Raw genomic sequence first — 13,878 nt, forward strand, 5'->3', positions numbered from 1 at the left:
AGTTGTACTGCTGCGGTGGGGCTTCGAGTCTATCTTGGCTACAACAATGCGTTCACTATGCTGTTTATAGTGGCTTATCAGCGTTCCTATTTTTTACTCATATTTAAATGTACTCCTGTATTACCCCTATTTAATTTTGTATTTGTAGCCCTGTATTCGCCTGCATTTCATACAAAATGGGTAAATGCAAGCAAAAATGCTAAACGTTCAGATATCAACAGTTTATTTAAAAACATATTCTCGTTTTTTTTAGTAACGTAGGACCACTGACCGAGTTCGATGTACACGATGCGAGGGGTTGGAGGTAGACCGTGTTTCACATTTATATTTACCTCTGGGAGACAGCATTTCTGGACCACTGAGACCAAGCGAGGTGGCGTAGTGGTTAGAGCACTGCACACACATTCACGTGGACAGCAGTTCAAATCCTCGCCCGGCCATCGAGGTTTACATTCCGGATGGTTTCCGTAAATCTCTTAACGCAAATACTCGGATGGTTCCTTTGAGGAGTCGGCCAATTCCCTTGCTCACCCATCCCTCAATTGGAGGATGTACCGGCCCCGAAGCCGGATTCCTTAATCGTACTGCTGCCTCGTTGACTGATGTTTCATTGGCTTTCCTTCAGCACGAATGTCAAATTTCTCATCCACAGCGTCACGTTGACCAGATGGACATTGCGACAAAGTGGTAATTTGATGACGGCATGGAGGAAGTGAGTGTTGAGTATGTCCTGCTACCGTGATGACCCGAGATAAAATGCAAGAAAGGAGTGTGAGAGAGTGGTGGGTGGGGGGGTGGGGGTGGGGGGAGGGGGAGTGTTCCACGAAGCGCAGTGGGCTCGCGGTCTCCGTAATTGCGTTTGCATTCAGTAGTGCGGTCGCTGGTTATGAGTGCGGGCGGACGTAATTCTTTTTTAAAAATGCCGGGGCGCGGGGCGCAGTTAAAAAAAATACGGCAGCCGTTAAAGTGGGCCGCTATCAGGGATTGTTTACGAGTGTGGAGCGGCCGCTGTCCGGCGATAGGAGAGGCCAACGCGGCCCGGGGCGCACACACACACACACACACACACACACACACACACACACACACATTACGAGCTGCGGCCGCATTCGCACATTTCACCCGCCGGGGTCCGCTCACCCCCAGGCGCGTTTCAATGGTTGGGGGGAGGGGAGGAGGAAAGCACCTTGTAGCGAAACCGTACTACTAGCTTGCAGGTTACGTAACTGTCCTCATGCCAAAAGATATTTGAAGCGAACTGGCGAGAGGTGCGGAGAGGGGAAGACGCTAAATGTGAATGTGTAACACTAGTAGCGGAATCCTGGCGTTTCACTGTAAGTACACTAATGGCCACTAAAATTGGTACACCACGAAGGTGACGTGCTACAGACGCGAAATTTAACCGACAGGAAGAAGATGCTGTGATATGCAAATGAATAGCTTTTCAGAGAATTCACACAACGTTGGTGCCGGTGGCGACACCTACAACGTGCTGACATGAGGAAAGTTTCCAACCGATTTCTCATACAAAAACAGCAATTGACCGGCGTTGCCTGGTGAAACGTTGTTGTGATGCCTCTTGTAAGGAGGAGAAATGCGTACCATCACGTTTCCGACTTTGATAAAGGTCGGATTGTAGCCTATCGCGATTGCGGTTTGTCGTATCGCGACACTGCTGGTCGTGTTGGTCGAGATCCAATGACTGTTAGCAGAAAAAGGAATTGGTGGGTTCAGGAAGGTAATACGGAACGCCGTGCTGGATCCAAACGGCCTCGTATCACTAGCAGTCGAGATGACAGGCATCTTATCCGCTTGGCTGTAACGGATCGTGCAGCCACGTCTCGATCCCTGAGTCAACAGATGGGGACGTTTGCAAGGCAACAACCATCTGCACGAACAGTTCGACGACGTTTGCAGCAGGATGGACTATCAGCTCGGAGACCATGACTGCGGTTACCCTTGACGTTGGATCACAGACAGGAACGCCTGCGATGGTGTACTGAACGACGAACCTGAGTGCACGAATGGCAAAACGTCATTGTTTCGGATGAATCCAGGGTCGGTTTACAGCATCATGATGGTCGCATCCGTGTTTGTCGACATCGCGGTGAACGCACATTGGAAGCGTGTATTCGTCATCGCCTTACTGGCGTGATGGTATGGGGTGCCACTGGTTACACGTCTCGGTCACCTCTTGTTCGCATTGACGGCACTTTGAACAGTGGACGTTACATTTCAGATGTGTTACGACCCGTGGCTCTACCCTTCATTCGATCCCCGCGAAACCCTACACTCCAGCAGGATAATGCACGACCGCATGTTGCAGGTCCTGGACGGGCCTTTCTGGATACAGAAAATGTTCGACTGCTGCCCTGACCAGCACATTCTCCAGATCGCTCACCAATTGAAAACGTCTGGTCAATGGTGGCCGGGCAACTGGCTCGTCACAATACGCCAGTCACTACTCTTGCTGAACTGTGGTGTCGTGTTGAAGCTGCATGGACAGCTGTACCTGTACACGCCATCCAAGCTCTGTTTGACTCAATGCCCAGGTGTATCAAGGCCGTTATTACGGCCAGAGGTGGTTGTTCTGGGTACTGATTTCTCAGGTTCTATGCACCCAAATTGCGTGGAAAAGTAATCACATGTCAGTTCTAGTACAATATATTTGTCCAATGAATACCCGTTCATCATCTGCATTTCTTCTTGGTGTAGCAATTTTAATGGCCAGTAGTGTATTACCTAGGCCAGTGTTAGTAGCTCATGTAATAGCGTCGGCGCCAGCTGACATGCCTAGAGGCAGCTTAAACTTCGCGCCGCACTCGAATCGTAGTGCACTCGATTCCATCCTTGGCGTGTCTTTCTATGAGAAGTGTATAGTATCCAGGGCGGCCACTGGAACCTCATAGTTGCTATGAGTTTCATCACATATACGGACGTATTATATCAAATGCTGATACGTCTATTTCGTCATGTAATACACTGAGGAGACAAAAGTCATGGGATGCCTCCTAATATCATGTCGGACCTCATTGTAACCTGCGTACTACAGCATCTCGACATCACATGGACTCAGTTGCAAGTCCTCTGCAGAAATACGAGCCATTCTACCTCTTTAGCCGTCCATAACTGCGTAAGTGTTGTCGGCGCAGAATTTCATGCGCTAAGTGATTTCTCGATTATGGTTCTAAAGCACTACGTGACTTAACATCTAAGGTCATCAGTCCTCTAGACTTGAAACTACTGAAACCTAACTAACCTAAGGACAACACACACATCTATGCTTGAGGCAGGATTCAAACATGCGACAGGACTGAAGCGCCTACAACCGCTCGGCCACAGCGGCCGGCTCTCGATTATGTCCCATAAATGTTCAATAATATTCACGTCTGGCGATCTGGGTGGTCAAATAATCCGTCTAAAGCGCCCAGAATGTTCTTCAAAAAAATAGCGAAAAATTGCGGCCCGGTGACACGGCGCATTGTCAATTACAAAAATTCGATCGTTTTTCAGGAACATGAACTCCATGAAAGAGTGCAAATGGTCTCCAAATAGCCAACCCAGTCCATTTCACGTAAACTCAGCCTATACCATTATGGAGCCACAACCAGCTTGCGCAAAGCCTTGTTGAGAACTAAGGTCCATATCATCGTTGGGTCTGCGCTGCACTCGAACCCCATCATTAGCTCTTACCAACTGAAATGGGGACTCACCTGAGCAGGCGACGGTTTTCCAGTCGTCTAGGCTCCAACCGATGTGGCCATGGGCCCTGGAGAGGCGCTGCAGACGTCCTGCTGTTAGCAAAGGCACTCGTGTCGGTCGTCTGCTTCTATAGCTCATTAACTTCACATTTCGCATCACTGTCCTAACGCATACGTGCGTCGTACGTTCCGCATTATTTTCTGGGGTTATTTCACCAAGTTTACCTAGTCTATTAGGACTGGCAGTCTATGCAAAACCTGCTGCTATCGATCTTTAGGTGAAGGCCCTCTGACATTGTGTTGTGTTGTCCCTGGTGAGAGATTATACCTGAAATGTGGTATTCTCGGAACACTTTTGAAAAAATGGTTCAAATGGCTCTGAGCACTATGGGACTTAACATCTGAGGTCATCAGTATCCTAGACTTAGAACTACACTCCTGGAAATGGAAAAAAGAACACATTGACACCGGTGTGTCAGACCCACCATACTTGCTCCGGACACTGGGAGAGGGCTGTACAAGCAATGATCACACGCACGGCACAGCGGACACACCAGGAACCGCGGTGTTGGCCGTCGAATGGCGCTAGCTGCGCAGCATTTGTGCACCGCCGCCGTCAGTGTCAGCTAGTTTGCCGTGGCATACGGAGCTCCATCGCAGTCTTTAACACTGGTAGCATGCCGCGACAGCGTGGACGTGAACCGTATGTGCAGTTGCCGGACTTTGAGCGAGGGCGTATAGTGGGCATGCGGGAGGCCGGGTGGACGTACCGCCGAATTGCTCAACACGTGGGGCGTGAGGTCTCCACAGTACATCGATGTTGTCGCCAGTGGTCGGCGGAAGGTGCACGTGCCCGTCGACCTGGGACCGGACCGCAGCGACGCACGGATGCACGCCAAGACCGTAGGATCCTACGCAGTGCCGTAGGGGACCGCACCGCCACTTCCCAGCAAATTAGGGACACTGTTGCTCCTGGGGTATCGGCGAGGACCATTCGCAACCGTCTCCATGAAGCTGGGCTACGGTCCCGCACACCGTTAGGCCGTCTTCCGCTCACGCCCCAACATCGTGCAGCCCGCCTCCAGTGGTGTCGCGACAGGCGTGAATGGAGGGACGAATGGAGACGTGTCGTCTTCAGCGATGAGAGTCGCTTCTGCCTTGGTGCCAATGATGGTCGTATGCGTGTTTGGCGCCGTGCAGGTGAGCGCCACAATCAGGACTGCATACGACCGAGGCACACAGGGCCAACACCCGGCATCGTGGTGTGGGGAGCGATCTCCTACACTGGCCGTACACCACTGGTGATCGTCGAGGGGACACTGAATAGTGCACGGTACATCCAAACCGTCATCGAACCCATCGTTCTACCATTCCTAGACCGGCAAGGGAACTTGCTGTTCCAACAGGACAATGCACGTTCGTATGTATCCCGTGCCACCCAACGTGCTCTAGAAGGTGTAAGTCAACTACCCTGGCCAGCAAGATCTCCGGATCTGTCCCCCATTGAGCATGTTTGGGACTGGATGAAGCGTCGTCTCACGCGGTCTGCACGTCCAGCACGAACGCTGGTCCAACTGAGACGCCAGGTGGAAATGGCTTAGCAAGCCGTTCCACAGGACTACATCCAGCATCTCTACGATCGTCTCCATGGGAGAATAGCAGCCTGCATTGCTGCGAAAGGTGGATATACACTGTACTGGTGCCGACATTGTGCATGGTCTGTTGCCTGTGTCTATGTGCCTGTGGTTCTGTCAGTGTGATCATGTGATGTATCTGACCCCAGGAATGTGTCAATAAAGTTTCCCCTTCCTGGGACAATGAATTCACGGTGTTCTTATTTCAATTTCCAGGAGTGTACTTAAACCTAACTAACCTAAGGACATCACACACATCCATGCCCGAGGCAGGATTCGAACGTGCGACCTTAGCGGTCGCGCGTTTCCAGACTGAAGCGCCTAGAACCGTTCGGCCACCTCGGCCGGCCACACTTTTGACACTGTGTATCTCGGAATATTAAATTTCCTGACGACTTACGGAATGAAATGTCCCATGTGTCTAACTCCAACTACCATTCCGCTTTCAAAATCTGTTAATTCCCATCCTTTGGTCGTTACGACGTCGGAAACATTTTCACATGAATCACTTAAGTAAGAATGAAAGCTCTGCCAATCCACTGTAGTTTTATGCCTTGTGTACGTGATACTTTCGCCATCTGCATGTGTGCATCTCGCTATACCATGACTTTTGCCGGCCGTTGTGGCCGTGTGGTTCTAGGCGCTTCAGTCTGGTTCAAATGGCTCTGAGCACTATGGGCCTTAACATCTGAGGTCATCAGTCCCCTAACTAACCTAACGACATCACACACATCCATGCCCGAGGCAGGATTCGAACCTGCGACCGTAGCGGTCGCGCGGTTCCAGACTGAATCGCCTTTAACCGCTTGGCCACACCGGCCGGCACTTCAGTCTGGAACCGCGTGACCACTACGGTCGCAGGTTCGAATCTTGCCTCGGGCATGGATGTGTGTCATGTCCTTAGGTTAGTTAGGTTTAAGTAGGTTTAAGTCCTAAGGGACTGATGACCACAGATGTTAAGTCCCATAGCGCTCAGAGCCATTTGAACCGTGACTTTTGTCACCTTGCTGTATACAGGGATGGATAAAAATATAGAACACCACAAACACAACACCTTTCCATACGTGTGGTTTTCATGAGCGATAAAAAGGGCGGAAATGATGTTTATGTTGCTCTCTATTCCAATTTTCTGTACAGGGTCTGGTGAGATCATCGGACGACAGCTCCAGCATCATCCACAAACAGCGTTAAACGTCTCTGTACAGAACGACCAAGTGCAGCAGGCATGGAATTCCATCCCATAAACTGACATCCTGCACCTGTACAAAACAATGCATGCACATTTGCATAGCCGGCCGGTGTGGCCGAGCGATTCTAGGCGCTACAGTCTGGAACCGTGCGACCGCTACGGTCGCAGGTTCGAAGCCTGCCGCGAGCATGGATGTGTGTGGTGTCGTTAGGTTAGTTAGGTTTAAGTAGTTCTAGGTTCTAGAGGACTGATGACCTCAGTTGTTAAGTCCCATAGAGCTCAGAGCCATTTGAACCATTTTTGAATATTTGCATAATTGCTTTCAACATTCCGGTAGTTACATGGGTCCTTAATGCACCAGCATTTCACATTTGCAACGGCTTATCTCCCCGTCACATTAACCCTTGATCTTGCACGGCTATGCATGTTACCTAGACAAATGTATTCTCGAAATTTCATTTCTCTACATTAATTATGATTTAGGTGTTGCAATTTTTGTTCTGTCAGTGTATAAACAAATGCTAGAGAATTGTGGATTTCAGTATCTGCTGGTGGTTTAGGCTTTACAAACAAAACAATAAAGTATAATACATCTAAATGTGTATAAGGTGGAATACTTAATAATTAACGCTCCTATCCGCATAAAGAACATCTTTCTTCAAAATAGCAGCCTACTATACATAAACTACTCGATTCATTTGGAGCCGGGGTCACGGATTTTCTCTGCCTCGTGATGACTGGGTGTTGTGTGCTGTCCTTAGGTTAGGTTTAAGTACACTGCTGGCCACCGTAAATGCAACACCAAGAAAGACAAGAGGTAGCACAACAAGATTTATTTTGTAAATAACATGTTGACCAAGTATCAAATGATTACGTTTACAGACGTCTGTGACATGTGGTTCCTGCCAGAATCAGTAGCCAGAGTAGCCGCCATTTTCTAGGCGCGCAGTCCGGAACCGTGCGACTGCTACGGTCGCAGGTTCGAATCCTGCCTCGGGCATGGATGTGTGTGATGTCCTTAGGTTAGTTAGGTTTAAGTAGTTCTAAGTTCTAGGGGACTGATAACCACAGCAGTTGAGTCCCATAGTGCTCAGAGCCATTTGAACCAGTAGCCGCCATTGTTGGAGATCACCGCTACCACACGTCTCGGCATTGAGTCAAAGAGTCGTTGGATGTGTTCCTGGGGTGCAGCAGCCCAAGCAGCTTCCACACGTTGCCAAAGATCATCTGGTGTGGCAGCTGGGGATGTAATCTGGGTCACTCGTTGAGCAATCATGGACCACATGTTTTCTATCGGCGAAAGATCCGGAGAACGAGCCGGCCAGGGAAGAAATTCAATCTGGTTATTGACGAAGAACCTTTGGACAATGCGTGCCACGTGTGGTCGCGCATTATCCTGTTGAAATATGGCTGTGGCCGAGCCCTGAAGGTAAGGAAGGACAACTGGCTCCAGCACCTCTGATATGTAGCGCCGGCTATTTAAAGTACCGGCAATGCGTACTAGAGGCGTGCGAGAGTAATATCCAATACCGCCCCATACCATAATACCCGGTGCAAGACCAGTGTGGCGGTGCATAATGCAGCTGTCCAGCATCATCTCCCCACGGTGTCTCCACACTCGAATCCGACCATCGTGGTGCTGCAGACAGAAGCGTGCCTCGTCAGTAAAGCCAACTTCATTCCATTCTGCCGTCCACATCCGTCTGTCATCACACCATTGGTGACGGAGACGTCTGTGGTTCTGCGTCAATGGTAGACGAAGCAATGGACGTCTTGCGGACAGACCACTCTGCTGTAAACGGCGTCGAATGGTACGCGCAGACACTGGATGATGCGTTACAGACGCAATGTGCTGTGCTATGGTTCGGGATGTCACTGAGCGATCCGTCACTGCCATGCGCACAATTTGCCTATCAGCACGTGCAGTGGTGCACCGAGGTGAATGCGATCGACCACGTCGGTCCGTCGTACCCTCCTGCATCCAACGGTCACATATCCGCATTACAGTTGTTTGGTTTCGTCCAACACGACTAGCGATTTCTCTGTATGATAATCCACAATCTCGGTAAGCCACTATCCTTCCTCTGTCGAACTCGGATACTTGACCAAAAGATGTTCGCTGTTGTCTACGAGGCATAACTGATCGTCTTGTGAAACAACCACAACGTAAACACACATGCCGAACGTACACTCGTCGAAATCGCCAAGCCTTAAATGGCACTATGAGGTGGCGCCACAGGCGCGCGTGATGTGCGTCTGCGCTGAAATTCTAATCAGTTGCATATCTCATCGCTGCAAACCCATGGTGTAAATTTCACTTGATTCGGATGCTTCCTTCAGGGTGTTGCATTTACGGTGGCCAGCAGTGTAGTTCTAAGTTCTAGGGGACTGATGACCATAGATGTTAAGTCCCATAGTGCTCAGAGCCATTTGAACCATTTTTTCATTTGGAGCATTGGTTTGAAACGGTGCGAGTTCCGTAACTTTTAAAGTGGATCCGTTGCAATAAACGAAGCAAATGCGTGAAAAGTTTTAATTTGTGGCATTTTCAGTTAGCGGTAAGCGCTCCGAGCGGACGCGTATCTCCATCTCAGCCAGCCATCTTGTATTTTTCTTCTTTCTACCTCGGCAACGTGGAACTTCGCTCTATTCCAATCCAACGTTTACTGAAAATTACTACAGAGCGCCTGCGAGGCGGAAACTTAATTGGAACGCTGGAGCAAAAGAGCTTAATTTAGCTCGCAAATGAGAAGCCGGTAGTGAGCGCGATGGCTCGGCTGCGAGTAAAGGTAGCAAGGGCCGAAACGCCGCGTAACCGACCTGTTTGCCCAGTTTTAAACCGGCACGCGAGTTCCTGAAAAGCGCTGAAAAGCCGCTGCCGTGGCAGCTCCGTAGTTCGGAGTGTCAATTCTCTGTCCCTGCCACGTCTTTTCAGGTCCTGCAGAAGCAGTCTAGCTGAACAAATACAAATACAGTATATACCACAAAGATTAAAAGCGAAAGTTTTAAGGAAGAAAGGTTAATGTGTAACGCACCGTCAACATCAAGTTCAGTAGCCGGAACTCAAAATAAAAGCAACAAGAACATAGTAGGAAACCTGGAAATTGTGACACTAAAACATCAATCTACATAATATCTGAGTCTCTGTTTTCGCACCTACAACTTGCATCCCTTTAACCCTTTCACATTCTCTGGCGACAGTTGCGTATATTAACTTTTACTGTGTCTTAGCTGCAACAGAAGTATTTTTCCCAGTAGAAACCTAATGCACACATTTATGAATAATTTTTTCATAGTGTGGGGCCACAGTCGTGATATATTTCTTTAAAGTCAATACCGCCATTAGACTGTTTTTTTATTTGCAGTGTTACATTTACACGATAATGATTTCGGCTTTACAGTGCCGTTATGAAGTTTTTTAATGTTATAAAGTGCCTAAGATGGCATACTGTCGTATTTAAAATACACTGTTAGACAATGTGCCTGAGATGGCATACTGTTGTATTTAAAATACACTACTAGGCAATGCGTCTAATAGTGTATTTTATATACGCAAGTATGCCATCTTAGGCACTGTATAACATTAAAACACTTGATAATGACACTGTAAAGCCACAATCATGATCCTGTAAATGTAACACTGCAAATAAAAAACAGTCTAATGGCGGTACTGACTTTAAAGAAACATTTATGAATGTGCAACCTTTTCGTCATGCACAAGTGCTGGCAAACTGTCGTGCATCACTAAGAAAATATCAGCAAGCCAACGCAGGAGTGCTCCAGAGCACCAGGATACGCGAATGTGGTTCGTTCGCTATATTCCACTGTATAACTGAATATTGTTATTTTGCATGGTAATTACTGAATTATCGTTTTACTATTTACTGCAACAGAGAATAGTTCGTAATTGGCTATTTTAATCCATAAAATGAAACCAAGTGTACAAAGTACGTTTTGAAAACGTGTACATGTTTTTATATCAATCTTGCGTCTAAAATCATTAAAAAAATCACTTTAGAGTATTAGTGCACAAAGTAAAAGTTTACTTCCTCCATAAAAAATTCAGGTCTGGAGGGGCTTACTTAATGCACAGCTCAAAATATCTGAACGAAGTTTTTGGCAGAGGGGAACATAATTTGATACCATGTTCAACGCACTTAACTCTCGTACCATCCGAGATATTGATGCAAGTGCGGTTCTTTAAGATTTAACAGCATTCGAAAGCCCTAGAAATGATGACTGCGGCGATATAACGCTCGTTTTGTAGCCTTTGATACTTCTCCCAAATATACGCGAGATATTAGCTAAAACTGAAGGGTAGTGCTGCCAGAATAGGTCTAGCATGTATCCGACTTCTACATACCAAGTGCAATATTTCGATATCTGTGGAATATTTTTGGAATTTCTCTTGCTAAAAAATGAGAAGGGGCGAGCGATCTGGTTTGCTCGGAAAAAACTTTCTGTAACCAAGATCGCGTAAATACTTACTTCTTTTTGTCAGCCGCGCGGGATTAGCCGAGCGGTCTGGGGCGCTGCAGTAATGGACAGTGTGGATGGTCCCGGCGGAGGCTCGAGTCCTCCCTCGGGCATGGGTGTGTGTGTGTTTGTCCGTAGGATAGTTTAGGTTAAGTAGTGTGTAAGCTTAGGGACTGATGACCTTAGCAGTTAAGTCTCATAAGATTTCACACACATTTGAACAATTTTTTTTTTTGGTCAGCCGATTTAGACAGGCTTTGCTGCCATCTTCTAGTCTTAAAAAATTATTGTTACAAAAGGTGTTCATTGTGGATTGGAGCCTCATGCAAGCTGTCATATAAGTGGATAACATGCAACACACTATGGACAAAGGTTTGTGAGAAGTAAAACGTCTACAATGAAAAAGGACCTTGTGCACATTGCCATTTCTGTATAAGTAGCGTTAGCAGATGATTATTAAGTTAAAAAACACAATATACAGTACATTTACAATAGAACATGTTTACGTTAGCTTGAGACATTCCGTTCATCGAATTTCTTGTAACAATAATTTTTTATGATGAGAAGATGAGATCAAAACCTGTCGAAACGGGTTGTGAAAATCAATGAGTATTTATGCAATCTTGGTTAAAGAAAGTTTTTTCCGAGGAATATTTATGATTGGTCTTTAAACAATGTTGCACAAAGACTTCAAAACTTTTCTGAAATAAATCGCAGCGATGAATTGTTACACCACACAGAGAACTTCTGACCACAGAATGTCCTGGACTTATATGCATTCGATATTCAGTTCTATTATCTCAGTTGGGTGAAAGAATATGGCTTTCAACGGTTGCATAAAAATGTATCAAAGAAATATAACAATTTAAAAGAGTTAAGATCATTCAATAAGTCACAAAACATCGCTCTGTACGTTGTACGATGTTGGCTCATGATGAGTTTTAACAACTCAAAATGAAGACGGAATGTAAGATTTAGGACTAGAAGAGAAGGAGAAGGACAACAAGAAGAAAGCGGAGGAACAGGAGGAAGAGGACGAAAGTGAATAAATAAGACGCTTCGGCTAACGACGCTCGATCATAAGACTGCATCGAAAAAGACGGCGAGGCATCAATATTATGAGACGTCGGCAGCCTCTGGCGCATTATCCGAAATAACAGTAATTTCTGCCGTAACTCACCCTCTGTTCTAAATAAGGACCTTCGTCCAAGGAACTGCCTATCTTCGGAATAACCTGCCTCCTTTAACGACTTTTTTCCTTGTCGCTATCGTGGCATCCGATGGAAGTACACGTGTTATCATCTGGTAATCACTTGCAATGTAACCGTCAAAGGGCACCCTTACGTCTCGATGTCGGAAGAAAAGGCAGTGCTCGATGATTTATTTGACATAACAGCAACATTGCCCTTTGTTCGTCGGTATCAAATCAGTTTTTAGCAGATCATGCGTGTCACTTCCAGGAATCAATCAGGTACCTCATGACACGTTGGTCGGAGACTATGCAACCTGTGCCTATATGCCATACTGCAGTTTGTAATTTAAAATCAGTCAGCAGTGTGTTTAATACTACCAAATTTATGGGTCGCTGGTTTGATCATTGTAACATTAACTTATGCTCACTGACCAAGTGCGTTCCACATATGTCCGGTACAACGGATGGTAAATCACATTTGTTAATTTATTAATCGATGAAGCTCGTTTTTTTCTCCGTCTCCTGTATACTTGTAAAGCAATCCGATATCACCTAAGATGAAAAGTTAAAAATTTTTAATATCTTTTCATTGCCTGGGATTTTAAATTCATTGTACATCTACATCTACATTTATACTCCGCAAGCCACCCATCGGTGTGTGGCGGAGGGCACTTTAGGTGCAACTGTCATTACCTCCCTTTCCTGTTCCACTCGCGTATGGTTCGCGGGATGAACGACTGTCGGAAAGCCTCCGTGCGCGCTCTAATCTCTCTAATTTTACATTCGTGATCTCCTCGGGAGGTATAAGTAGGGGGAAGCAATATATTCGATACCTCATCCAGAAACGCACCCTCTCGAAACCTGGACGGCAAGTTACACCGCGATGCACAGCGCCTCTCTTGTAGAGTCTGCCACTCGACTTTGCTAAACATCTCCGTAACGCTATCACGCTTACCAAATAACCCTGTGACAAAACGCGCCGCTCCTCTTTGGATCTTCTCTATCTCCTCTGTCAACCCGATCTGGTACGGATCCCACACGGATGAGCAATACTCAAGTATATATATATATATATATATATATATATATATATATATATATATATATATATATATATATATATATATAGTTTTGTAGGCCACCTCTTTTGTTGATGGACTACATTTTATAAGGACTCTCCCAATGAATCTCAACCTGGCACCCGCCTTACCAACAATTAATTTTATATGATCATTCCACTTCAAATCGTTCCGTACACATACTCCCAGATATTTTACAGAAGTAACTGCTAGCAGTTTTTGTTCCGCTATCATATAATCATACAATAAAGGATCTTTCTTTCTATGTATTTGCAATACATTATATTTGTCTATGTTAAGGGTCAGTTGCCACTCCCTGTACCAAGTGCCCACAATCCTGACGTGAGCCCTACTGAAGCCTTTGGGATGACGTAGAACATATTCCCCACACAGTTTGTTAACTGACACATTTGGTTTCCACATTTTTATTTGCTAATGCATACTGAAATCAGGGTGGCGGTTCTTCTGGAAAACCGGGAACATTTCTCTAGTCAGTGCTATGTGACGCTTGAGGTGGTGTAAAGAGCAACACCACTGGGCAGTGGATGACTGGAAATTAATGATTTGTAGTGACGAATCAGGGTTTGAGTTTGGCGACGCTTGGAGA

Source organism: Schistocerca nitens, chromosome 1 (genome assembly GCF_023898315.1).
Source record: "Schistocerca nitens isolate TAMUIC-IGC-003100 chromosome 1, iqSchNite1.1, whole genome shotgun sequence".
NCBI classification, from domain to species: domain Eukaryota; kingdom Metazoa; phylum Arthropoda; class Insecta; order Orthoptera; family Acrididae; genus Schistocerca; species Schistocerca nitens.